The 27141-nt window shown below is 40.3% G+C and overlaps 1 pseudogene; it reads left to right on the plus strand.

The window, feature by feature from the left end:
• Nucleotides 21908–23209, plus strand: LOC100524152 (annotated as a pseudogene).

Consider the following 27141-nt stretch of genomic DNA (forward strand, 5'->3'; position numbering starts at 1 on the left):
GCTGAATCTGAGCCACAGCTGTGACCTCTGCTGCATCTTTAACTCATTGCATCATGCCAGGGATCAAACGCATCCTGAAGAGACCTGAGCCACTGGATTCTTAACCCACTGTGCCACATTGGGAATTTCAGCTCTGATAGTTTTTAACTAACTCTTCTCTCCACTCAAATATACACAGGCATGATTTAATTTTTTAAAAAGCTGGATACCCTGGTGGCCTAATGGTTAATGATTCGGTGTTGTCACTGCTGTAGCTTGGGTTTGATCCCTGGCCTGGGAACTTTGCATGCTGTGGGCATGCCCAAAATAAAAAAAACACATAAATTAATAAAATAAAAAGCTATCATCTGCTTCAAATCACATTTTTTTTTCTTCTTCTTTTTAAGACCACACTTGCAGCATATGGAAGTTTCCAGGCTTGGGGTTAAATTGGAGCTGCAGCTACCAGCCTGCACCTCAGCCACAGCAACAGCAACACTGCATCCAAGCTGTATCTGCCACCTACCTACACCACAGCTTGCAGCAACACTCTATCCTTAACCCACTGAGTGAGGCCAGGGATCAAATCCACATGCTCACAGACACTATGTCAGGTTCCTAACCCACTGAGCCACAACAGGAATTCTGAAATACAATTACATTTGCCACAAGTTTACTATTGAAAACATCAGTTATTATTTCTTTAAATTCTCTTAAGTCCTTCCTTCTAGTGGGGCTGCACCATTTTGTTACTCACAAGGCAATAACAGCAATAACAACAGCAAAAATAACTATCTGTAGTATCGGAGTTCCTTTGTGGTGCAGTGAGTCAAAGATCAAACATTGTCACTGCAATGGCCCAGGTCGATGCTGTGGCACAGGTTCAATCCTGGCCCAGGAACTTCCACCAAAAACAAAAACAAAAACAAAACAAATAACCTATTGAACACTTACTATGATTAATGCTTGATTAGAGTTATTTCCTTTACCCTCAAATAATCTTATTTCTAGGTAATATTATAGTTCCATTTTACAGATGAGAGACTAAGACTCCAAGTGGTTAGGTAATTTGCCCAAAGTAAGTTACACAGCTGCTACTTTGTAGAGAAGAGATTCAAATTCAAGTCTCAGTGACATCAGATCAGAGAGTTGTTTTTTGTTTTTGTTTTTGTTTTTTGCCACACCCGAGGCATACAAAAGTTCCTGGGCCAGGGATAGAATCCAAGCCACAGCTATGGCAACAACAGATCCTTAACTCACTGAGCCACAGTGTGAACTCCCAGATAGTCTTAATGACAGTAGTATATTCTACTAGTTAACATACTTATTTATTTCAGAGTTGTTATAAATACAAATTACTAAGAGTTCCCATCGTGGCGCAGTGGTTAACAAACCCTACTAGGAACTATGAGGTTTCGGGTTCGACCCCTGGCCTCGCTCAGTGGGTTAAGGATCCAGCGTTGCCGTGAGCTCTGGTGTAGGTCACAGATGCGGCTCAGATCTGGCATTGCTGTGGCTGTGGTGTAGGTTGGCAGTTATAGCTCCAATTCGACGCTTAGCCTGGAAACCTCCATATGCCACGGGTGCGACTCTATAAAAAAAAAAGACAACAAACAAATAAATATGAATTACTAATACAATATGAGCTTTAATCTATGATTTGATTCAAATGATAAGAAAATAGTTTTGTGTTTTGGTTTTTTTTTTTTTTGGCCACACATGCAGCATGCAGAGATTCCTGGGCCAGGGATCAAACTCGAACCACAGCATTGACTAGAGCCACAGCAGTGACTATGCTAGATTCTTAACCTGCTGAGCCACAAAGGAACTCCAAAAAATAATTTTCTTTTCTTATTAATTTTTAAATTAAAAATTATATTTAATGAGAATCAAATGCTATTAATACAGCAGGAACTGTTGTGTTAAATGTATCATGTACTTATGGGCTTTGCTTTATAGAACAGACATGCTTCTAAAAATATGTGCATTAATGGTGCACATATTCTTATTTATACACACCAAATTGTTGAAAAGGTAGAAAACCTTGCCCTCTCGAGTCATTATTTTAAATGATTTCATACCTAAAAGTCTCAGTAATGCGTTTAAGTAAAAAAAAAAATTTTTGTAAGATCACCATTTAATGGCCTTATATCGTCATCATAACTCATTAAATCATCAGGTAATTCAATACCACATAAATCATATGATTGCCAATGAGTCAAGACTTTTATGAGTCAAATGAGATGATGTATATAATAATATTTTAAAACAATAGATCCTCAACCAGTATAAGGGAAGAGAAATCAACACTTACTGGGCTCCATCTTTGTCAGCAGTGACTTGCTCTTTGTTGGCAGAGTCCTATTTAACCCTCTTATTGCCCTGGGAGGTAGATTTGGTACATTTATTCTTTTTTTACTAATGGATAACCTGAGACTCTTAAAGGTGAACTAACTTGACCAAGGCACACAGCTAACAAATATGTGAGGTTACCAGGATTGGCTGTTTCTAAAATTACTATGCTTTCTCCTACCCTGTGGTCTCCCCATTGTTACTGTATAATTATGTCATTACTAAAGGAGAAGAAAGCATCAGCTTTCATAAAAGCGCATGATTATTTAAGAAAGCATAATTTTAAGGCAGTATTGAACAATTCTTCTTGCTTTTTCTTGACATTTTAAAATAAATGAAGAAACCCAAATACCCGCAGTCAATTAATCTTCGAAAAAGGAAGCAAGAATATAAAATGGAGAAAAGACGGTCTTTTTAGCAAGTGGTGCTGGAAACACTGGACAGTTGCATGTAAATCAATGAAACTGGTACACATCCTCACACCATGCACAAAAATAAACTCAAAATGGCTTAAAGACTTAAACATAAGACAAGACACCATCAAGCTCCTAGAAGAGAACATAGGCAAAACATTCTCTAACATCAACTGTACAAATGTTTTCTTAGGTCAGTCTCTCAAGGCAACAGAAATAAAAACAAAAATAAGCCAATGGGACATAATCAAACTGAAAGCTTTTGCACAGCAAAGGAAACCATAAAAAAAAAATACAGCTTACAGAATGGGAGAAAATAGTTTCACATGATGCAACTGGCAAAGGCTTCATACCTAAAATATACAAACACCTTATACAACTCAACATCAAAACAACCAACAACCCAATTGAAAAATGGGCAAAAGACCCAAATAGACATTTCTCCAAAGAAAAATACAGATGGCCAATAAGCACATGAAAAAATCCTCAACATCCCTGATTATTAGAGAAATGCAAATCAAAACTACTATGAGTTACTACCTCGTAACTTTCAGAATGGCCATCACTAATATGTCCACAAATAACAAATGCTGGAGATGGGTGGAGAAAAGGGAACCCACCTGCACTGTTGGTGTGAGTGTAAAATGGCACAACCACTACGGAAAACAGTATGGAGGTTCCTCAGAAAATGAACTATAGAACTACCATATGACCCAGCAATCCCACTCTTGGGCATACATCTGGACAAAACTTTCCTTGAAAAAGATACATGCGCCTGTATGTTCATTGCAGCACTACTCACAATACCAAGATATGGAAACCACCTAAATGCCCATCACAGACAAATGGATTAAGAAGGTGTGGTATACATACACAATGGAATACTACTCAGACAGAAAAAAGAACAAAATAATGCCATTTGCAGCAACATGGATGGAACTAGAGACTCTCATACTAAGTGAAGTAAGTCAGAAAGAGAAAGACAAAATACCATATGATATCACTTATATCTGTAATCTAATATAGGGTACAAATGAACCTTTCCACAGAAAAGAAACCCCAAGCACAAAAATAAACTCAAAATGGCTTAAAGACTTAAGCATAAGACAAGACACCATCTAACATCTAGAAGGGAACATAGGCAACATAGAACATAGGCATTGGAGAACAGACTTGTGGTTGCCAAGGGGGAGGGGGAGGGAGCTGGATTGACTGGGAGTCTGGGGTTAATGGGTACAAACTGCTGCCTTTGGAATGGATAAGCAATGGGATCATGCTGGATAGCACTGGGAACTATATCTAGTCACTTAGGATGGAACATGATGGAGGATAATGTGAAAAAGAACATATATATTTATGGCTGGGTCACTTTGCTGTACCGTAGAAATTGGCAGAACACCATAAATCAACCATAATGGAAAAATTGAAAATCATTAAAATAAATAAATAAATAAAATGAAGAGGTTAGATGTAAGTATTTTAAAGACATTTAAAAAGAGATAAGTAGTGGAGTTCCCATCATGGCTCAGTGGTTAACAAATCTGACTAAGAACTATGAGGTTGCAAGTTCGATCCCTGGCTCTGCTCAGTGGGTTAAGGATCTGGCGTTGTCCTGAGCTGTGGTGTAGGTTACAGATGCAGCTCAGATCTGGTGTTGCTGTAGCTCTGGTGTAGGCTGGCTACAGCTCTGATTCGACCCTTAGCCTGGGAACCTCCATATGCCATGGGAGTGGCCCTAGAAATGGCGAAAAGACAAAAAAAAAAAAAAAAAAAAAAGATAAGTAGTGAATAATGTTGCACTCACGGGTATTAAAAATTTGATAAAGTTGCAACAATTAAAATAGTATGGTTTTGATGAAATAATATATCAGAGTAATAAATATCAAGTATATAAATATAAATAAACACTACTATGTAATTTCCAGTGGAAATAATCAAATTCTGGGGCAATTATCTATTTGGAAAAAATAAAAATTAGATCACTCTTTCATGTCCTACACTAATATCAAACATATTCAGGCAGAGCCTCCTTGCCTGCCCACTTGCATTTCTCACAAATGTCTTATCCTAATAAATCTATTTCATGCCTATGACTTTGTCTCTCGATGAATTCCTTCTGCACAGAGGCATGAAGAACCTGAATCTCAATGAGTCCAGACACCAGAACTAAACCCCTAAGAAAAAGAAGATGTTAACTACTTGAAGAAGCCTTCTTCACTCCAGGACCACCAGAACCAGTCCCAGGATCACTAAAGATCAGCTTTGAAGAATGAAAGCTTGCATCTACCCTGATCCTTATCTGTAGTTCTATTTCCCACTCCCAAACTATAAAACCTCCTCCTTATTCTCTCCCAAAGGAGGGCAAAGTCTTTAGGCCATTGGTCTGCTGTGGCCTCCTTTGCTTGGCAAGGCAATAAAGCTATTTTTTTCTCATTTACCCCCCCCAAATATATATCAAACATCTTCCAGTGGATTAAAATTTAAAACATAAAATAAAATCACAAAAATTCTATTAAAAACATAGAAATGCTTTTAGCATTGGAGAGAAAAATTTAAGACTGGCAATTTAAAAGAAACCAAAAAGTAAGAGACTGAAAAGTTGACTAAAATATTTTTTAAATTTCTCTGTGTTAAAATAAAATTTATGGAATTCCCATCATGGCGCAGTTGAAAGGAATCCGACTAGGAACCATGAGGTTGCAGGTTTGATCCCTGGCCTCTACCAGGGGGTTAAGGATCCAGCGTTGCCCTGAGTTGTGGCATAGATTACAGCTTGGATCTGGCATTGCTGTGGCTGTGGCATAGGCCAGCAGCTGCAGCTGCGATTTGACTCCCCTCCTGGGAACCTCTGTATGCTGCAAATGCTGCCCTAAATAGACAAAAAGACAAAAAAAAAATTAAATTAAATTAAATTAAATTTATAAATAAAGCTAGATGGCCTGGGGAAATTCTTCCATTGCTTATGAAAAATAAACGTACAAAGAAAAGTTATGAATCTACAAAGAAAAAAAAAGACAACACATCTAAATGCAAAGTTGGGGAAGGGCATAATCAGGCAATTGAAAAAATTAGAAATATATGTGGCCAATAAATTTGCACAAAATATTTGTTTTTCCAAATGGATAGTCAGTTGTCCCAGTATCTTTTTCCATTGGAAAGTACATAATAGTGTTCATTTCCTTACATTTATATATTTTATATTTTTTCCTTTGATCTATTCTATGTAGCATAAAAGGTCATACAAACGCAATTAAAATGTGGGGTTCTGGGGGTTTTTGTTTTTGTTTTTGCTTTGTAGGGCCACACTCTTGGCTTCATAGGCTAGGGGTGTATCAGAGCTACAGCTGCCAGCTTACATCACAGCCACAGCAACATGGGATCTGACCAGCCTTTGCAACCTAAACCACAACTCTAGGCAACACCAGAACCCAGACCCACTGAGAGAGGCCAGGGATCAAATCTGTATCCTCATGGTAACTACTTGGATTCGTTTCCGCTGTGCTACAATGGGAACTCCTGGGTTTTTTTTTTTTTTTCCAATTTACCAAATTGGAATGATTTTTTAAAATGTATTCTACTATGCTGTATTGTCAAACATGCCAGGAAATACGTGTTCTCAAGCACTACCGACAGGAGTGTAAACTGATCCATCTCTTCCAGAGAGCAGTTTGTCAACTATGCATAAATATGACCCACTGATTTTACTTCTATGAATTTATGCTAAGGAAATAAGCATAGATGTATCAAAAGAGTAACTACAACCCTATTCATAGCACCATTGATTATAATAAGAAATATATGAAAACAACCATAAAATGTCCCATAGTAGGGGGTTGATTAATTTTTTTAGTACATCCCTCCAACGGGACATCATTCTACTGTAGAATGATGAAATGCAATGTTGCTATAGAAAAAATTTAGTGACACAAGATGCTTAAAATATGTTGATAAGCAATAGGTTTTACCATAGAGCACAAGGAAATATATCGACTCTCTTAAGACAGAACATGATATGGAAGATAGTATGAGGAAAATAATGTATATATATGTATGACTGGATCACTATGCTGTACAGCAGGAATTGACACAACGCTATAATTCAAATGTATTCTAATAAAAATATTAAAAATACAAGGCAAAAAAAGAGACAGAGAACAGATTATAAACACGTGTACAATTCCAACTTTCTAAAAACAAAATGTCTCTACATGTGCATCTGGAAGGAATCTACCAAAACATTAATAAAGATTATTGCCAGTGTTAGAACTGTGAAGGAAAGTCATAAATTCTTTTTATTTTCTTTTAATGCTTATTTGTTTCTTCCTAAAGTTTTTTTTTTTTAATTTATAATGATTTTCAATTTTTCCATTATGGTTGATTTATGGTGTTCTGCCAATTTCTACGGTACAGCAAAGTGACCCAGCCATAAATATATATGTTCTTTTTCACATTATCCTCCATCATGTTCCATCCTAAGTGACTAGATATAGTTCCCAGTGCTATCCAGCATGATCCCATTGCTTATCCATTCCAAAGGCAGCAGTTTGTACCCATTAACCCCAGACTCCCAGTCAATCCAGCTCCCTCCCCCTCCCCCTTGGCAACCACAAGTCTGTTCTCCAATGCCTATGTTCTATGTTGCCTATGTTCCCTTCTAGATGTTAGATGGTGTCTTGTCTTATGCTTAAGTCTTTAAGCCATTTTGAGTTTATTTTTGTGCTTGGGGTTTCTTTTCTGTGGAAAGGTTCATTTGTACCCTATATTAGATTACAGATATAAGTGATATCATATGGTATTTTGTCTTTCTCTTTCTGACTTACTTCACTTAGTATGAGAGTCTCTAGTTCCATCCATGTTGCTGCAAATGGCATTATTTTGTTCTTTTTTCTGTCTGAGTAGTATTCCATTGTGTATGTATACCACACCTTCTTAATCCATTTGTCTGTGATGGGCATTTAGGTGGTTTCCATATCTTGGTATTGTGAGTAGTGCTGCAATGAACATACAGGCGCATGTATCTTTTTCAAGGAAAGTTTTGTCCAGATGTATGCCCAAGAGTGGGATTGCTGGGTCATATGGTAGTTCTATAGTTCATTTTCTGAGGAACCTCCATACTGTTTTCCGTAGTGGTTGTGCCATTTTACACTCACACCAACAGTGCAGGAGGGTACATTCTTCCTAAAGTTTTCTAATGAGTATATATAAGATGAGAAATAAATGCAACGTTTATTTTTTAAATATAATTCATGGCTTTTCTTTATTACATTTCCAATAAATGTGTACCTCATCTTGTTGAAATTTCTTTTGTCTTAGACTGAGCTAAACATTTATTTGATTTTTCTCAACAGGAAATTCTGATCTATGACTTCCACTTGGAAGGAAAGCTAAAGGCAAACCCGAACAAAAGAAGGAATAGCACCAAGGCAACACATGTAGAAAGACAGTGTAGCGAAGGCAAGTGGGAGAATAAACACAACAGAGGAGAGAAGTGGGCAATGCAGTCATCAACAGCTGCCACAGCCAGTATATGTATCAAATCCTCTTGTGTTAAGTTATCACTGATAAGATTAATTGCATGTTTTAAATCTGTGCTGAATAAGATTGACTGTTCCTTGGAAGTATAGTTTATCTTATATTATCCAGAAGTGGATCAGCTAACTCTTTTTTTTTTTTTTTTTTTTTTTTTTGTCTTTTTAGGGCTGCACCTGCAACATATGGAGGTTCCCAGGCTAGGGGTCAAATAGGAGCTGTAGCTGATGGTCTACACCATAGCCATAGCAACTCGGGAACTGAACCGCCTCTGCAAACTACACCACAGCTCATAGCCATGATGGATCCTTAACCCACTAAGCAAGGCCAGGGATAGAGCCTGCATCCTCATGAATGCTAGTCGGGTTTGTTAACCACTGAGCCATGATGGGAACTCCCCAGAATTTGGATCCTTTATAATCCAAGTTTGTTGTCATGTTTTATGGGACCAAGGAGGTCCAGATATCTGATTAGTGTCTCTTGACCCCCACCTCTCCTTCATAAAATACGTGGTTTCCATGCCAGGTTTCAAGGATAGATGTTATTCAGGGCCAAACATTATCTAGTGAGCAGGCTTGGTCAAGAGCCATATCTGAAGTCATTAGTCAGAATTTTCAAGAGGTGGTATTATGAATTGAACTGTGTCTTCCAAAAATATATGTCAAAGCCCTAACCTCCCAGCACCTCAGAATCTTATTTGAAATTAGGGTCTTTGCAGATGTTGGAGTTTCAGTTCCTACTCAGAAATGAATCCGAGTAGGAACCATGAGGTTGCGAGTTTGATCCCTGGCCTCAAAATCTGAGGGTTAAGGATCCGGCGTTGCCATGAGCTGTGGTGTAGGTTGCAGACGCAGCTGGGATCTGGGGTTGCTGTGGCTCTGGCGTAGGCCGGCAGCAACAGCTCTGATTAGGCCCCTAGCCTGGGAACCTCCATATGCCTTGGGTTTGGCCCTAAAAAGACAAAAAACCAAAAAAAAAAAAAAAAAGAAAGAAAATAGGGTCTTTGCAGATGTTTTCAAGTTAAGATGAGGTCATTAGGGTGTGCGCTAACCTAATGAAACTATTAGATATTAGATTTAAAGATGTTATATTAGATTCTATAGCTCTTATATAATATGGGGAAATTTGGACCTAGACACACATATGCATGACGGCAAGATTAGATGAAGAGTCATAGGGATAATGCCGAGTGAAGATGAGCATGTACAGTTACAAGCCAAGGAATGTCTGGGGCTTCCAGAAGTTGGAAGAGGCAAGGAAATTTCTTTCCCCAAAGGTTTCAGCAGGAAGATGGCCTGACAACCCCTTGACTTGGACTTGGATTTCTAACTCTTGGAACTATGAGACAATAAATTTCTGTTGTTCTTTTTCTTTTTTTCCTTTTTCTTTTCTTTTCTTTCTTTCTTTTTTTAATTTAATTTAATTTAATTTAATTTAATTTTGCTTTTTGGGGCCACACTTGCAGCATATGGAGTTTCCCAGCCTAGGAGTTGAATTGGAGCTGTGGCTGCTGGCCTACACCACAGCAATGCAGGATCCGAACCACATCTGTGACCTACACCACAGCTTACAGCAATGCCGGATCCCACACCCACTGAGCGAGGCCAGGGATGGAACCCACAGTCTCATGGTTCCTAGTCATATTTGTTACCACTGCACCAAGACGGGAACTCCAATTTCTGTTATTCTGAGCCACCTGGTTTACGACACTTTGTTATAGCAGCTCTAGGAAACTAACATAGGTGGAATAATCCTTCCCCCAAAAAAGGTGCAGGTAATTCCCAGAGCATGCTGGGAAATATTGAGGAATGCTCTGATGCACAACTGTGAAGCTAATCCTGGAGCTTAAGGACTGAGGACAGCCCCTGCCTGCAAATGTAAGTAAAACCTCCACCTGTTTTATACATCTACCCTCACCCTCAACTTCCTTTTTGCCATAATTTTTCATCTTTAAATTGAGATAAAAGCCTGGTGCCCTCACAGGACTCCTGCGCAGAATTAATATCTTGTTGGGAAGCACTTTGAAAAGAAAGGGAAGGAGTTCCCTGGTGGCCTATCGGTTAAGGACCTGGCTTTTTCACTGCTGTGGCTCAGGAACTTCTGCATGCCATAAGCAAGGCCAAAAGAGAAGTACATGGGAGTTCCCATTGTGGCTCAGTGGAATTGAGTCTGACTAGTATCCACGAGGATGCAAGTTCGATCCCTGGCCTCACTCAGTGGGTTAAGGATCTGGCACTGCCTTGAGCTGTGGTGTAGGTCACAGATGTGGCTCCAATCCTGTGTTGCTGTGGCTGTGGCATAGGCCAGCAGCTACAGCTCTGATTTGACCCCTAGCCTAGGAACCTCCATATGCCGTGGGTGTGGCTCTAAAAAGACAAAAAAAATAGGAAGAAAGAAAAGAAAAGGAGTACATAAATACAACAGAACCAGGTAAAGTGATAACCATAATAAACACACTGAACAGAAGAGGCTAACCTTGTAGGTTAAGGCAATTGTTAACTGGGCCTAATGCTTTTTAAATGGCTTGCAATCTCATGATACATCACTAGAGTGTTAAAACAAAGAGCTTCTGGGCCAGTTCAGTGCATAGTGTACAGACAGACTGGTCTGGGTAGAGCTGTCTGTATGGTTTACGTGCACGTGGGCAACAGTGTGTGATGGCCATTCTCTGGAAGGTCACACAAAGAAAACCTCATAAATAAAGCTGTCCCAGAAAGGCAAATGTTTTGCTGAATTAATAAAATCTCTTTAGGAAAACTGCATGACTCAGACTGCCAGGCAGAGGACAAAAGAAGAGGCCACTGAACCTTTTGGATGGAGCACCTGCATACCTTGATACATATAGGTCCTGAATTTAGTGAAAGATACCCTAAAATGTCTGTCTCACTGTGAAGGCAGGACCACTCATCTTTCCTCTCCAAATACCTCTGCTGTAGGAATACACACATGTTCTAGAGCCAAAGGGTTTTTTTTGGGGGGAGGGGAGAGTTCCCAGGCCAGGGATCAAAACCAAGCCACAGCAGTGACAATGCCAGAGCTTTAACCCACTGGGCCACCAAGGAACTCCTACCTGTTTTCTTTTATTGTAACCTAATCCTGAGCAAACTTTACATTTGGAGGCAAGCCCCTTCAAAATGTGAAGCAAATGTCCCAACAGAATTACATAAAGATTTCAACACAGTTAAAAAAAAAAAAAAGATTTAAACATAGTAATACTATGTATAGCCATACACAAAGCAACAAGAGCCTTGAGATTCACAGTGTAGCTCTCTATGGCAACCACATAACCCTGCAGTCAGCAGATGTCTACCACACCTACTGAAGCCTAATCAAAATCAAAATATCAGTGAGTTTTTGTCAGTTAACCACATCATGTGTTGGAGAGACTAAAGAAGAAGCATAAGACATCTAAATTCTCTGCCATCAATGAAGTTTACAGTCAAAATAACTGGAATTAAAATTCATTATTATGAGTTGTCTATTGAATTCCTGCTATGGACTGAATGTTTGGGTCCCCTCAAAATTCATATGTTGAAACCCCAATTCCCAACTGTGATGGTATTTGAAAATGAGGTCTTTGGGAAGTAATTAAGTCATGAGGGTGGAGCCCTCGTGAATGGGATTAGTGCCATTTTAAGGAGACGCAGGAGAGATCATGTCTTTTTTTTTTTTTTTCCAGCTTTTTTAGGGCCACACTCAAGGCATTTGGAGGTTCCCAGGCTAGGGGTAAAATCAGAGCTATAGCTGTCAGCCTACACCACAGCTCACAGCAATGCCAGATCCTTAATCCACTGAGCAAGGCCAGGGATTGAACCCACGTCCTCATGGATACTAGTCAGATTCACTACTGCTAAGCCACAATGGGAACTCCCAATCATCTCTTGCAGCTATCTGCAAACTAGGAAGAGAGCCCTCCCAGACACTGATTCAGCCAGCACCTTGATCTTGGACTCCCCAGCCTTCAGAATTGTGAGAAATAAATGTCTGTTGTTTAAGCCACACAGTTTATAGTATTCTGTTAGAGCAGCTTGAGCTAAGAGAGTTCCTTAAGTCAAATCCCCTCTACTCCTCTGCTGCTGCCCTTATCAAAAAAATATCTGTAGATGCACACAACTGCCACAAATGTTTTTTTAAATATCCAGTAAATATTTCAGTTAAAGAAGATGAGTACAGCAGGTAAGGCATTGCCACTTAGAAGGATAACTGTTCTTTTAAAATGGCAAAGTTAGAAAATTATAAATAATAAATAAATAAATGGTAAAGTTATGTTACTGTTGGAGTGATTTTTGCAGTTTCAAGCTTCTGCTAGTCTAATTAGATGGCCTTGTATAAAAGAAAAAAATCATTGAGCCTACAAAGACTGTACTTGGCCTACAAAATTTACATTTTCTTAACAGGTTTTACCTAGGCTATTCTCTCTTCCTATCCAACAACAGAGATAACAGAATAGATACATCTTTCTGTTAAAAATATCATACAACACACATGCGCTTGCGCACACACACACACACACACACACACACACACCTCATTTACATTGCTCTCATATCACAGCAGATTCTGCCCAGGAGATGAACAATTAAATTAGAATACATAGAAGAGGCAAAATTTAAAAAGGCATTATAACTGCAACTTGATTTCTTTTCTTTTCTTTTTTTTCTTTTTGATTTTTAGGGCCATACCTGAGGCATATGGAAGTTCCCAGGCTAGGGATCAAATCAGAGCTATAGCTGCCAGCCTACACCACAGATCACAGCAATGCCAGACTTTAACCCACCAAACAAGACCAGGGATTGAACATACATCCTCATGGATCCTAGTCAGGTTGGTTAACCACTGAGCCAGGAAGGGAACTCCCGCAACTTGATTTCTTTTAGATATTCCTCCAAGGTCCTGTGGGGCATAAAGGCATAAACTGAAGAAAACGTTTAAGTATGCTATTTCCTCGCTTTCATGGGCTTTTGTTTTTGTTTTGTTTTGATCTTTTTCCTTTTTATTGAGATCTAGTTGATATACTCAAAGGCTTTTATGAAAGCCACATCACTCTGACATAAAAACATACAAGTGGCCAGATACAGAGATATCTGTGATGCTTAAAAAGTCGTTACGGGAGTTCCTGCTGTGGTACAATGGGATCGGTGGCATCTCTGGGAGCACTGGGATGCAGGTTTGATCCCCAGCCTGGCCCAGTGGGTTAAGGATACAGCTTTGCCACAGCTTCGGTGTAGGTCGCAACTGTGGCTGGGATCTGATCTCTGGCCCGGGAACGCCATATCCTGCAGGGCACCCAAAAAAAAAAAATCATTAAGGACTTCCCTGGTGGCTCAGAAGGTTAAGGATCTGGCATTGTCGCCAGTGTGGCTTAGGTTCATTCCCTGGCTCCAGAACGTCCTCATGCCTTGGGCATGGATTTAAAAAAAAAAAAAAAAAAAAAAAAAAGTCATTAATATTGTGCCTGATACTGACCTATGATGGCAGTATAGTGGTTATGTTTAGAAGAAGGTATTGACAAGGTGACATTCTTCAGGAGACATTCTTCTGGAAACCTGCTACGCCTTAACCTGGGAGATGGTTACATGGATCTATAAGTAGGTTAAAATTCTCAAGTTGTAAACTTAAAATTTGTGTACTTTACTATTAGTTATACCATAACAAACTGTTTTATTTCTACCTGTAAAGCATATTCATAACCTGCTCAAAATCAGAGAAAGCAATAACCTATTTGTTTATAATTTAATAAGAGCTAATAAAATTATTATATCTTTTAAGTCATGAGATCCCTTGAAGCATGCAGGTAATTGCTAAATATATACCACATAGCCATGAATATGGATTATCCATGAACCAAGGCTATTTGTTGGCAGGAGTAGAATCTGAAAGACCAATGTTTAAAAACAAACAAACAAACAAACAAACAAACTGTTTCCTGGAGTTCTCATTGTAGTGCAGCAGAAACGATTCCAACTAGTGTCTATGAGGATGCAGGTTCCATCCCTGGACTCACTCAGTGGATCAGAGGATCGGGTGTTGCATGAACTGTGGTATATGAAGGTCACAGACGCTGCTCGGATCTGGAGTTGTTATGGCTGTGGTGTAGGCCAGCAGCTACAGCTCTGATTTAACTCCTAGCCTAGGAACTTTCTTTTGGTTTTTTGTGGGTTTTTTTGTGGTTTTTTTTTTTTTTTTTTTTTTTTTTTTTTTCCATTTCTTGGGCCACTCCCGCGGCATATGGAGGTTCCCAGGCTAGGGATCTAATTAGAGCTGTAGCCGCCAGCCTACACCACAGCCACAGCAATGTGGGATCTGAGCCACGTCTGCAACCTACACCACAGCTCATGGCAACGCCGGATTCTTAACCCACTGAGCACGGCCAGGGATCGAACGAACCCTCATGGTTCCTAGTCGGATTCATTAACCACTGAGCCACGACGGGAACTCCGCCTGGGAACTTTCAAATGCCACTGTTGTGGCCCTAAAAAGTAGCACAAAAAAAAAAAAAAAAAAAAAAAAAGTTTCCTGAAGCCTAACTCCTTTCAGTTGCTTAAACACAATAAGCACAGGCGGACCGAGGCCATCCAGCTGAGCACCAGACTTCCCTCACTTCTAATTCACCCATACCTGGTTCCAGAGAGTTGACACACGGACAGTTATGCTGCCTCTGCTGAAAACTGAGTGCAATTTCTCAGTCCCATTCAGGGCCTGAATACTGATTTCAGCAGCAGAACACACCAAGAAAACTATCCATCCCAGGAGCCAAAAAGAGAGACCAGCATATAAGAGAATATAATTCTGACTTCTGGCCATCAGAAGAAAAGTATAGAAAACCAACCCAACTTCCAGGGCCCGGTTCACTCCATTCTTCCCACTACAAACCTGGAAAGGAGCATTTCTACAGCAGAAACTAACAGAACATTGTAAACCAACTATACTTCATAAAAAAAATTTTTTTTAAGAGAACTTCCTTGAAGTTGGTCCACTGCTGTGAAATAACAATGGCCCATTTATAGCTGAACTCACTCCTGTAGCCTGGCCTAGGCAAATTGAACTTTCAATCTAAATATAATCTGAAATTTTCAGGGACACTATATTAGGTTTCTAGAGCTCCTGAAACAAAGTACCACGGTCTGGAGTACTTAACAGAAAATTATTGTCTCACAGGTATGGGGGCCAGAGTCCAAACCAAGGCAGTGCCAGGGCTAGTTCCTTCTGAAGGCAGAGGAGGGAATTTGCTCCAGGCCTCTCCCTGAGCTTCTATGGTTTGCCAGCTGTCTTCAGCAGTTCCTTGGCTTGGAGACATATCACCCGGATCTATGACATTCCCCTGTGTGTGTGTCTAAATTTCCCCTTTTTATAAGGAAACCAGTCATGTTGAATTATGGGCCACCCTACACCTATATAAACTCAGCTTAACTAATTACACCTGCAATGACCTATTTCCCAATAGGGTTCCATTCTAGGATTTAGGGCTTCAACATACACACTTTTGAAGGCTCTGACTCAGCCCAGAGCAGACTCCTGTCCTGCTAGATCTTTTCACCCTCCACTCCACCCCCAGCTCAGCTAAGACTCTATTCCTCCTTCTCCTGGGCTCCTGCAGTACGCTGTAACCACCTGCAGTCCCAGTTCCCTCCATGACACTCCACACAACCCCCCACATCAGCTGCCAAATCCAGATCTGGTCATGGTACTGCTTTGGTTTCAGCCCTTTAAGGGCTCCCATGGCTCACAGGACAAAGGCTATACCGATGCAGCTGATCTAGCCCAGCAGTGTCAAATAGGAATATAATGCAACCCACAAATGGGAGCCCCATGTGTAATTTTATTTTTATCTATTTTTTTGGCTGTGTCTGGCATGCGGAAGTTCCCAGGCCAGGGGTTGAACCTGAGCCATAGCAATTACCTGAGCCATAGCAATGACAATGCCAGATCCTCAACCCACTAGGCCACCAGGGATCCCCTACATATGTAATATTAAATATACTATTCTTTTTTGTTTTTTCAGGGCCACACCTGCAGCATATGGAAGGTCCAGGCTAGGAGTCGAATTGGAGCTATAGCTGCCAGCCTGTGCCACAGCCACAGCAATAGCAACACAGGATCCAAGCCTCATCTGTGACCTACACCACAGCACACGGCAATGCCAGATCCCCAACCCACTGAGTGAGGCCAGGGATGGAACAAGCATCCTCATGGATACTAGTTGGTTTCTTAACCAGCTGAGCCACAATAGGAACTCCTGTTGGAGCCCATTTTAACCCCATGGGCTATGATATTGAGTCCAGAACCTGTACTTAGAGGACCTCTAATAGTAAATTCAGCCTTATCCAACTTTATTATCCCACTATTATCCCACAACTTTAATATCCATTCCTATGCATATTCTCCTGATTTCTGTCAGTATAAATTAGAACAATTGTTCAGAAGAATCGGCAGTGTTTTCAAGGTAGCTACCTCAGGGGAGGCCATTACAGGTTCTCCAGGCAAAGCAAGATTAACCTCCTCAGGCAGGATGGAAGCTCTGCTTCTATTTTCAAAGCAAATTTCACAGAATGTGGTGATTAAAGATCCTCAGCTTTGGGGTTCCCGTCGTGGCTCAGTAGTTAGCAAATCTGACTAGGAACCATGAGGTTGCAGGTTCGATCCCTGGCCTTGATCAGTGGGCTGAGGATCCAGCATTGCCATGAGCTGTGGTGTAGGTTACAGACGCGGCTCGGATCCCATGTTGCTGTGGCTCTGATGTACACCGGCGGCTGCAGCTCTGATTCGACCCCTAGCCTGGGGACCTCCATATGCCACAGGAGCGGCCCAAGAAATGGCAAAAAAGACAAAAAAATTAAAAATTAAAAAAAAATAAAGATCCTCTGCTTCATTAGGATTCCCCCATATGTCTCTAATTGTTAGGATCCTGGAGTTCCCATCGTGGCTCATCAGTATCAAACCCAACTAGTATCCATGAGGAAGTATGTTCTATCCCTGGCTTCACTCAGTGGGTTAAGGACCCAGCCTTGCCACAAGCTGTTGTGTAGTTGCAGATGTGGCTCGGATTTGATGTTACAGTAGCTGTGGTGTAGGCCTGAAGCTGCAGTTCTGATTCAGCCCCTAGCCTGGGAACACCCATATGCTGTGGGTGTGGCCCTAAAAAGACAAAAAACAAACAATCAAAAAAATTTTTAGGATCCCATTCCTTCCCAGTCAATGTCTTCACTTTAAAGGGAGATACTGTGCAAGGTTGAGAACTCAACTAGAGTTGTAATTCAGCCATTTCCAGGATGATACTCTCAGCTGGTTCTCAGAAACCTCAGCTCTGAAACTGTGGCAGATAAGGGTTTCTTTCAGGGTAGACATGGAAACTTTCAGGTCATTGATGCCAAGCTTGAGCTGAGAATGTGAAGCCATGAGTTCACTTTTTTTTCCTTCCCCACTTTCTCCAGTACAGTTAGGAGCAACTAGTCAATCTCATTATATTCATCAGTTTGATAACAGCGTTCTAAGATTTCAAGTACATGGTCACCAGAAACTTACCTCTTATAGCTATTTGATTAGGAGTATCTAGTGATATTTTGCATACCTCTATTGCTGCATCATGTCATGAACTACATGCCCTTAAAATAGTCATCCATGCCTCTAAATCTGATCTTATAGAATAACTGATTCCAGAAAACTCAGAAGCAGTTCAGAAAACTCATCCTTAAGATTTAAGATTTTGTGCCTGAGCTCCCTGGTGGCTCAGCAGGTTAAGGATCAGCCGTGCCACTGTTGTGACGTGGGTTCAATCTATGGCCCAGGAATTTTCACATGCCATGGATGCAGATAAAAAATATATATATATATTTTGTTCCTCTCGAACCTCACTCAGTACCAAAATCAGTATCAGTTAAGGAAATCAGAACCAGTCATATTGTTTTCCTTGATGGATACAGATTTGGGTACCAAAAGTTGTTCTAGAGGTCCTAATATATTATTTACTAGAAACCCAGAGTCAGAGACAAAGGCAGAGACAGAGACACAGAGATGTCAAGGAATGGGCTTACAGGATTGCAGGAGCTGGTAAGTCAGAAATCCATAGGGGAAACTGGAATTCTCAAGCAGGAGCTGATGCCACCATCTGAAGACAGCATTTCTTCTTCCTCAGAGAAATCTGTTTTGTTCTTAAGGCCTTACAACTGATTGAATAAGGTCGCTCACATTACCAAGGATAATCTCCTTTACTGAAAGTCAACTAATTGTGTATGTTAACCACATTCACAAAATACCTTCACAGAGACTTAGTGTTTGATTGGATAACTGGCAACCACTAGCCTCCCTAAGTTGACCCATAAAATTAACCATCACAGAATTTCCTGCCCTTCGTGTCTCAGCAGAAACAAATCTGATGCAGGTTCGATCCCTGGCCTCGCTCAGCTGGTTAAGGATCCAGTGTTGCTGTGAGCTGTGGTATAACTAACAGTCGCAGCTTGGATCTGGCATTGCTGTGGCTATGGCATAGGCTGGCAGCTACAACTTGGCTTCAACCCCTAGCCTGAGAACCTCCATATGCAGCAGGTTCGGCCCTAAAAAGACAAAAAAAACCCACCTATCGCAATCTCTATTAGTGACTTATTTTCATTATAATTAGCAAATCACATTTGGTCATCCAATCACAATGAGACCATGCAAATTTTGTCTAAATTATATTCTTTGTTCTCAGTCCTTCCAAAATCATGAAGAAATTATTTCAATTTAATTGACATTGATTGTATTTGTTCTTGGTTAAACACTACTTATAGAGTCAACACTGTCATATATAACAGCTCTACCAAGAGGGAAAAAACCCTTAGTGGTTTGTGGGTAAGATTTTGAAAACATTTATTTATAGCCAAGAATTGCCAGAAATAACAGCCAAATTAATAATTAAATAGAAAGCTTTTATTGCAAAAGGAACAAAGCTAAAATAAATAGGAACCATCTGAAATTTTTCAATATACAAATTCATAGGGCTTTTATTTAACCAAACAGTTATTACAGTAATAACTAACAACCTGACATCTTCCAAGTGCCCTTCCATTCTTGGCCTCTAAATCCGAGAAAGCTGACAGGGATAGCCTAACAATTCAGCCTGCGTGGGAGGAATAGGAGAGGAATCAATAAAAAAGTATGGAAATCCATGGGGACAGGTGGGAAATATTCTAATTCGTTTTGTGTTATTGCATAGAGAAGAATGGATTTTTACAGTCATAAAATTCAAATATGCAGGAGTTCCCGCTGTGGTGCAGTGGAAACGCATCCGACTAGTATTCACGAGGATGCGGTTTGATCCCTGGCCTTGCTTGGTGGGTTAAGGATCTGGCGTTGCCATGAGCTCTGGTATAGGTTGCAGACGAGTCTCATCCAACTGCTTCAGTGGGTGAGGTGTACGGTTCTTCCTTTTTTTTTTTTTTTAATGGCCACACCAGAAGTATATGGAAATTCCTGAGCTAGGGGTCAAATCAGAGCTACAGCTGCCAGACACAGCAAGGCCAGATCTGAGCCGCATCTGCAGCCTCACAGCAATGTGGATCCTGAACCCACTGAGAGAGGCCAGGGATCGAATCCATGTCCTCATGGATAGTAGTCAGGTTCGTTACCACTGAGCCACAAAGGGAATTTCCTACTATGACTTTTATCTTTAATATTGGGAGATATTTTACCCAAGCTTCATGGACCAGTATCTACAGATGGGCTCTAGGGTTTCTGTGACGATCTGGAAGTGATATATAAAATGTTGGGCATTTTTAAGGAGAATACATCACTTTCATCAGATTTCTAAAAGTCATGACCATGACCCTTAAAATCCTAAGAATCACTTTTGTAAAGGAGCCCTTCTCTAGGAACAGACCAGCCCTCAAGCCATTTTCCTAAATCCTCCAGAATTTATAATTCCTGCCATCATCACCCAGACTGCCTCAGTTAGCTGTTTCCACCTCCTACAGGCTTCCTGAAGCATTTATTTTTCAAAGATGTTGACTCGAGCCTCCATTCCACATGATGTCCACAGCCTCCCTCAGTGTTTCTGAGAATTCTTGGTGGGAATGCTTATGTTTCTTCTGATCACCTCCCACGCTGACTTCCCACTCCATTCACTCTGTGCCAATAGTGGCAACGTGGAAAAGAGTCCCATCTCCTGTATTCCCCAAAGTACCATGAACATAATACAATTGCATATAACAAAACTTTGCTGAAGGTTTAGAAAAACAGAATTATGTATTAAGCATTTTCTAGCTTCTGTAAACTCAGTGCTTTAATATCTGCCCTACATGCCTTGTTCTGTACAACCCAACTATATTCGTGGGTTACCTTGTCTTGGCATCCTGTCTCCCTCAACACCCCTGCCCCAAGAGGTGACCTCTGCTTGGTATCATGCCTTTCAAATACCAAGTAGCCAATAGAGTCCACACCCTCAACCACTTTTTTTGTAGGGCACTCCTTTTCTTGGCCATTGTCTACCTGCCCTAACCACCCCAGACAACTAGGGACAGCCCCTATATCCCAGAGCCTGCTAAAATTATTCGAACTAGCAAACCAGCCTCTTTAACACTTCTAAATTTCTCCTTTCCAAAGAAACCATAATAAGCACCTACCTACATTTCCTCCACCTTCTGCTTCATGACCAACCCTGGTGCTTCCTCATGTGGCCCCAGGTGGCAAAGCACTTCTCTCGGAAACTGTGAGAAATAAACTCTCTTTTCATTGGCAATTGTTTGCTGATCTGTTGGCTTTACTATATCTCAAGTTTTCTATGACTATATTATACTTTAGAACAATATACAATGGCACATACATGTGCCAACAGTAGGCAGCAGAAAATAAAATGAAACTATCCCACTAAGGAGTTCCCATTGTGGCTCAATGAGTTACAAACCTGACTAGTATCCATGAGGATGTGGGTTTGATCCCTGGCCTCGCCCAGTGGGTTAAGAATCCAGCATTGCCACAAGCTGCAGTGTATCTCGCAGATATGGCTGGTATCGTGCTTTGCTGTGGCTGAGTTGGAGGCTGGCAGCTGCAGCCCCCATTTGACCCCTAGCCTGGGAACTTCCATATACTATAGGTGTGGCCCTAAAAAGACAAAAGAAAATTTTTTTTGCCAAATCTGAACCACATCTGTGACCTACGCCACAGCTCACAACAACGCCACACCAGAGATTGAACCTGCCTCCTCATGGATACTAGTCAGATTCATTTCCAATGAGCCACAACGGGAACTCCAAAATACGTGGGTTGCTTTTCTAGCCTTAACCTCTTCACCTAAAAATAAGGATTTGCTCATGATATAAGATTATTGTAAGGACTGAAATTAAATAAAATGAGTCCACAGCTATCACGGTAGATTCTTTGTACATACACATTCTTTCCAACTTTGTCCTCTCTGAGTTCACATTGGAGCTCCTCAACCTATCAGGTATGTAACAAAACTTCTCAAGATTTCATTTTTCAGGGAGTGAGCGCTGGGCCCGCTTCGGCCACTGCTGCCACCGCCGCAGGGGAATAATCTGGGCGGCAGCTTGGCGCCCCAGCTAGCAGCCACGAGCCACTTCTGCGGCTGCTGAGAAGAGCAAAGGTCACCAGTCCCGTGGGGTCCCCCTTTGTGCCTGATGTCAGAAATACATATTCAGGAAATGGCCTCTAAATCTTGGCTGAATTTTTTAACCTTCCTCTGTGGATCAGCAATCAGATTTGTTTTATGGTCTCAGCTACTTAGTATTTTTGTTGGGTGAACAGAATGACGTCCAGCCTAATATTCTTCATAATGATCCTCATGCTGGGCATTCAGATGATAATGGACAGAATCATCTGGAAGGACAGATGACCTTTGGTGCAGATACTGGCCAATATAACCTCTATCAGAAGGTTAAAATTTCTTGCTAGGTAATGACAAGGCCTCACAATCTAGAGAAAAAGGCCAAACATGTCAAAGCTACATGGGCCCAGCAATGTAATAAGGTGTTGTTTATGAGTTCAGAAGAAAATAAAGACTTCCCTGCTGTGGGATTAAAAACCAGAGAAGGCGGAGACCAACTGTACTGGAAAACAATAAAAGCTTTTCAGTATGTTCATGATCATTGTTTAGAAGATGCTGATTGGCTTGTTTGTTTGGTTGGTTGGTTGGTCTTTTTGCCATTTCTTGGGCCGCTCCCGTGGCATATGGAGGTTCCCAGGCTAGGGGTCGAATCAGAGCTGCAGCCACCGGCCTTGGCCAGAGCCACAGCAACGCGGGATCCGAGCCACGTCTGCAACCTACACCACAGCTCACGGCAACACCGGATCCTTAACCCACTGGCAAGGGATCGAACCCGAAACCTCATGGTTCCTAGTCGGATTCGTTAACCACTGAGCCACGACGGGAACTCTGCCAATTGGTTTTTGAAAGCAGATGATGATACATATGTTATATTAGATAACTTGAGATGGCTCCTCTCAAAATACAACCCTGAAGAACCCACTTACTTTGGGAGAAGATTTAAGCCCTATGTAAAGCAGGGCTACATGAGCAGAGGTGCAGGGTATGTACTGAGCAAAGAAGCCTTGAAGAGATTTTTTGATGCATTTAAAACAGACAGATGTACACATAGTTCCTCCACAAAGGTTTAGCCCTGGGGAGATGCCTGGAAATTGTAAATGTAGAAGCAGGAGATTCCAGAGACACCACTGGAAAAGAAACTTTTCATCCCTTTGTACCAGAACACCCCTTAATCAAGGGTTATCTGCCCAGAACTTTTTGGTACTGGAACTATAAGTATTATCCTCCTGTAGAAGGTTCTGGTTGCTGTTCTGATCTTGCAGTTTCTTGTCACTATGTTGATCCGACAACTATGTATGAGTTAGAATACCTCGTTTATCATCTTTGTCCATATGGTTATTCGTACAGATATTAACCTGCCTTACCTGAAAAGATGCTACAGGAAATAAGTCAAGCATAAAAAATGAAGATCCAAAGGAAAGTGAGAACTCTTGAAAGAAAAACATAATTGAACAGAGGTAAAATGTCTAGCACTGCACTGAAGAACTTCTCCATTTCTGGCATACAACACTGGAATCCCAGTGAGGAACTCTTTCTAAGTGAGCGTTCCATGTTAGAAATATTTCATACGAATGACTGTAAACTGAAGCTTTAAACGAGCTGTGAAGTCTGTTAAAATGTGTTTTGATATGGATATATGTATATATGAAAAACTTTGGTTTTTAAAATGTGGCCAGGCAAGAGTTCCCTGGTGGCTCAGCAGGTTAAAGATCCAGCATTGTCACTGCTGTGGCATGGGTTCGATCCTTGGCACAGGAACTTCTACTTGCCATGACATAGCCAAAATAAAATAAATAAATAAAATAAAATAAACTCTGGCCAGGCAAAGGAACTAGAAAAAGAGGTCTTGTTGCCTGGTTCCTGACCACATGAATTATTTTCACTGAGAAACTTAAAACAGTTAAATTTACTAAAACTACACTGCACCATGTTAGTAACCCACACAATGCTAAACAGATTTGCCCTAAAAAAAATTTAGAAGGGAACATTGTTGCCCAGTGTTGTTTATAAACTCAAAATGTGACTTTATGTTTGCAGTATGATATAGATTGAACTGAACTCTCCCCACCAACCCATACACATGCAGGGTTTTTTTCTTTCTTTGTTTTTAGCTTTTTTTAGGGCCACACATGCAGCATATGGAAGTTCCCAGGGTAGAGGTTGAATAGGAACTGCAGCTGCCAGCCTATACCACAGTCACAACAATGCCAGATCTGAACCTCATCTGTGACCTACACCACAGCTCACAGCAACCCTGGATCCTTAACAGACAATTCTCCAAAGAAGACATATGAATGGCCAAAAAACACATGAAAAGATGTTCAATATCACTAATTATTAGGAAAATGCAAACCAAAACCACTATGAGGTACCACCTTACACCAGCCAGAATGGCCATCATCAAAAACTCTACAAACAGGGGTTCTCATCATGGCTCAGTGGTTAATGAATCCGACGAGGAACCATGAGGTTGCGGGTTCGATCCCTACCCTTGCTCAGTGGGTTAAGGATCTGGTGTTGCCGTGAGCTGTGGTGTAGGTTGCAGACACAGCTTGGACCCCGAGTTGCTGTGGCTGTGGCGTAGGCTAGTGGCTACAGCTCCAATTAGACCCCTAGCCTGGGAACATCCATCTGCCTCAGGAGTAACCCTAGAAAAGGCAAAAAGAAAAAAAAAAAAAAAAAAACTCTACAAACAATAAGTGCTGGGGAGGGTATGGAGAAAAAGGAAGCCTATTATACTGCTGGTGGGATTGTAAATTGGTGCAAGCACTATGGAAAACAGTATGGAGATTCCTCAGAAAACTAAAAATAGAATTACCATTTGATCCACCAATCCCACTCCTGGGCATCTATCCAGAGAAAACCATGACTCGAAAAAGACACATGTACTCCAATGTTCATTGCAGCACTATTTTCAATAGCCAAGACATGGAAACAACCTAAATGTCCATCGACAGAGGAGTGGATCAAGAAGATGTGATACATATACACAATGGAATATTACTCAGCCATTAAAAGGAACGAAATACTGGCATTTTTAGCAACATGGATGCACCTAGAAATTATCATGCTAAGTGAAGTGAGTTGGACAATGAGATACCAACATCAATGCTTTCGCTGACATGTGAAATCTGAAAAAAGGACAGAATGAACTTCTTTGCAGAACAGATACTGACTCACAGACTTTGAAAAACTTATGGTTTCCAAAGGAGACAGTTCGGGGGATGGCGGGGGGATGTGCTGGGAATGTGGGATGGAAATCCTATAAAATGATCAATGATGATGATCATTGTACAACTGTAAATGTAATAAATTCATTGAGTAATAAAAAAAACAAAAGGTCATGAGTAAAATCAGATTACTCATCAGCAAGGATTGGGGTATTATAAATGTAATATTTCAATTGCATCAAAACTGTCCTTGTAAAAAAAATTTTTTCTTCCTCCATGAAGTGTAGCTTGTGTCATCCAACACACTGTGGTGTTTGTTCATTGAACCATTGTCCTTCTCAAGAGATGGTTTTTCACCCCAACAAAAATAACTGTGAATCACTGATTCTATGAATATTCTCTCCCTTGTTTTGTTCACAGTATGAATGACAAATTTCAGTGTATTTCTTGCATAAGCAAAAGCTGCCATTAACCTGAAATGATCTATATTACCAATGCAAACAGCTGCCTTTTAATTTTAAATTTAGCATAACTATTCAGTTTTAATTAGGAGTTCACAATTCTCCTAAAGGAAGGATATGAATAACAAGAGGAAAAAAAGATGTTTCACAAAGAATAGAAAGCCTACTGATACTTAATGTTTTTTTCCAGATTCAGTTGTCTGTGACTTGAAATATAAGAGAAAAATATTCCTTTTGTATTTAGTATTTCCCTAAGCATTTAGTATTCTCTTAGTATTTAGTGTTAGTATTTCATATTAGTACTTGGCTTTTCTATGGCATTTATAATCAAGGGGTCAAAGAATTTTATATATGTTTCCAGGTTTTCACTTAAAAAAAAAGCATTTAACAAATCAAAACTACAAAGAGATAGCATCTCACACCAGTCAGAATGGCCATCATCAAAAAGTCTACAAAGAATAAATGCTGGAGAGAGTATAGAGAAAAGGGAACACATCTACACTGCTGGTGGGGATGTAAATTGAGGCAAACACTGTGGAAAATAATATGGAAGTCACTCAGAAAACTAAATATAGAGTGTGATCCAGCATTCCCACTCCTGGGCATCTATCCAGAGAAAACCATAATTCAAAAGGATACATGCACCCCAATGTTCATTGCAGCACTGAAGCAACCTAAGTGTCCAGTAACAGAAGATTGGATAAAGACGATGTGGTGTGTATATATATATGGAATATTACTTGGCCATAAAAAGAATGAAATAATGCCATTTGCAACAACAAGGATGGACCTAGAGATTATCATACTAAGTGAAGTATGTCAGACAGAGAAAGGCAAATATCATATGAGATCTCTAATATGCAGAATCTAATAAAAAATGATACAAAAGAATTTATTCACAAAACAGAAACAGACTCAAAGATCTCAAACCAATCTTATGGTTACCAAAGGGGAAATGTTGAGGGGCGAGATGGATTGGGAGGTTGGGATTGGCATATACATACTGCTAATACATACTACTGTATACAAATGATTGATAACAAGGACCTATTATATGACTCAAGGAAATCTAGTCAATACTGTGGTATATTCACTTTGTCATATACCTGAAACTAAAACATCGTTAGTGACCTATGTGCCAATAAGTTATTTAAAATAACACAAAAGAAAAAAAAAAAGAAAAAAGCATTTACCACAAACACACAATGCTTTTTTGTTTCCTCTGCTAAAGGATTTTTTTCGTAAATACCCCTGTATAATCTAATCTAACAATCAGCTTTTCCTGTGAAGCTGCCACAGATAGTAATCTTTATCTCCCCGCTGCTTCAGTCTTTCAAAGAATCTTATATTTCTCCATTTCGATCGCTTACCACACATTCTTAGAATTGCATGCCCAATTCATTATCTGACCAGAAAAGTCTCATCGCCTTGAAGGCAGATCCCATTACTGGTTCCCTCAATAAATAAACAAATTATTTAAAAGAAAATTAATAAGGAGTTTCCTTGTGGCGTAGCAGGATCTGGGGTTGTCACTGCAGCAGCTTAGGTCACTGCTGTGGCATGAGTTCAGTTCCTGGCCCAGGAACTTCCACTTGCCATGAGCATGGCCAAAAAAAAAAAAAAAAGAGGAAAATTAATGAGGAAGTTAATTCAAGGAGAATATATATATATATATTAGTTTGCATCTGCTAATCCTAAAC

This window comes from Sus scrofa, chromosome 6, assembly GCF_000003025.6.
Source record: "Sus scrofa isolate TJ Tabasco breed Duroc chromosome 6, Sscrofa11.1, whole genome shotgun sequence".
Lineage (NCBI taxonomy): Eukaryota > Metazoa > Chordata > Mammalia > Artiodactyla > Suidae > Sus > Sus scrofa.